At 36.3% G+C, this 2279-nt stretch overlaps 1 pseudogene; it reads right to left on the bottom strand.

Moving 5' to 3' along the window:
• Window positions 1-25: 25 nt before the first annotated feature.
• Window positions 26-493, bottom strand: LOC108518490 (60S ribosomal protein L23a pseudogene; annotated as a pseudogene).
• Between the last annotated feature and the right edge of the window lie 1786 nt (window positions 494-2279).

Here is a 2279-nt window from a genome sequence, read left to right as displayed (position 1 = left end):
TTAGAATTAGGCAGCTGGACTCAGTTTAGATGATCCCAATTTTGTTGGCAACATCCAAAGCGTCGTAATCAGGAGCTAGTCGATACGCCTTTTTCTCTCCATCAGGCTGAATCAGGGTATTGACCTTGGCCACATCAATGTCATAGAGCTTCTTCACAGCCTGTTTAATCTGGTGCTTGTTGGCTTTAACATCCACAATGAACACAAGTGTGTTGTTGTCTTCTATCTTCTTCATGGCAGACTCAGTGGTCAGCGGAAACTTGATGATAGCACAGTGGTCAAGCTTGTTTCTCCTGGGGGCGCTCTTCCGAGGATATTTGGGCTGCCTCCGGAGTCGCAGCGTCTTGGGCCGCCGGAAAGTGGGTGACGTGCGGATCTTCTTTTTTTTGTGGCTGTGGACACCTTTCAACACTGCTTTCTCGGCCTTTAAAGCCTTCGCTTTGGCTTCGGCTTTAGGAGGGGCAGGAGCTTGCTTCTTCGCTTTCGGCGTCATCTTGTGAAAAGAATTTTTGTATTTTTAATAGAGATGAGGTTTCACCATATTGGCCAGGCTGGTCTTGAACTCCTGGCCTCAAGTGATCCACCCACCTCAGCCTCTCGAAGTGCTGGAATTACAGGAGTAAGCCACTGCACTCTGCCAAGGCTTTTACATTTTTATTGATATATAATAACTTTACATATTTATGTGTGGATGAGATATTTTGATATGTACATACAATGTGTAATGATCAAATCAGGGTATTTAGTATGTCCATCTCCTTAACCGTTTGTCATTTATTTGTGTTGGGAACATTTTAAATCTTCTAGCTGTTTTAAAATATATAATAAATTCTGAACTGTAGTAACACTCATGTGCTATTAAACCATTAAAAAATTTTGAATATATATATTTCACTGTTTAAAAAATTCATATATATATTTTTTCACTTATAGTTTGAAAAATACATATCTCAAAAATTTTTCTTTGTAATTTCTCCTTTGATCAATAGGTTGTTTATAATTCATTTCTTAATTTCCAAATATACATTAATTCAAAAATTTTTGGCCAGGTGTAGTGGCTCACACCTGTAATCCCAGCACTTTGGGAGGTCAAGGCGGTTGGATCATGAGGTCAGGAGATCGAGACCATCCTGGCTAACATGGTGAAATCCCTTCTCTACTAAAAAATATAAAAAATTAGCCGGACATGGTGACAGGCGCCTGTAGTCCCAGCTACTTGGAAGGCTGAGGCAGGAGAATGGTGTGAACCTGGGAGGCGGAGCTTGGAACTTGCAGTGAGCCAAGATCATGCCACTGCCCTCTAGCCTGGGTGACAGAGCAAGGCTCTGTCTCAGAAAAAAAAAAAAAAAAAAAAAAACAAAACAAACAAACAAACAAAAACTTTGGTTATGGGTTTACTCCTTTGTGATCAGAGATTAGATTATGCGTGACTTTAATACATTGAAACTCACTGAGTCTTATTTTGTGTTCAACATATGGCGGAGATCTAGAAATTTTCTATTTCCCTTGAAAATAAAGTACATTTATTTGGACAATTCTGCAGTTGCTATGCATATAATTGTACACACACACACACACATCAACTAGGTCAAGGTTGCTAAAAATGTAGTTCAATCTTCTGTATATTTGTTATGTTTTATCTTCTTGTTTCATCGGTGTCTGAGTGGTGTGCTAAGAAAACTGAGATAGTTGTGAATTTGTTCATTCATCCACGTATTTCTGTTAATGTTTGCTACATAAATATAATGCTGAAGGAACACAAATTGGGAATTGTTATATATTTGTTATTATGAAATATGCTTTTTTTCTAAGATTTTGTTTTGTTTTTAATACAATCAAATTTTTTATTCTGTTGATTGGAACATGCATTACCATTACATTTAATGTAAGTAATAATTTATTTTGATTTTAGTTCATCAGCTTTCTACTTACCTATATTCTTAATGTACATCCTATTTATTCTATATCCCTTTTGTCTCATTTTTTAGTTTTAAAAGACACTTTAAAAAATCTTTTAAAATAGGTTTTGAACACAAACACTTACGTTATTAAACCAAGGCAATGGTAATAGGTCCCAGAATTCAGTTGTTTCTGCTTTAGAGAGTGAGATAGGATTTTTAGAAAACATAGTCACAGACTATTCAATTTGCCCTGTGTATTTGTATAAGTGTAACCAGAAGTATTTGCTCTGAGATAAACTCTACTCTGACTGGCTAAGAGGAAATTAAAGACTATACAATTGTCTATGACAACTTTGGTAAATCTATTTACGCTATTTT

The sequence above is a fragment of the Rhinopithecus bieti genome, unplaced genomic scaffold (genome assembly GCF_001698545.2).
Source record: "Rhinopithecus bieti isolate Rb0 unplaced genomic scaffold, ASM169854v2 scaffold_45609, whole genome shotgun sequence".
Classification (NCBI taxonomy): Eukaryota; Metazoa; Chordata; class Mammalia; order Primates; family Cercopithecidae; genus Rhinopithecus; species Rhinopithecus bieti.
The sequence above is the reverse complement of the archived record's forward strand: the minus strand, read 5'-3'. Positions and strand labels throughout refer to the sequence as shown.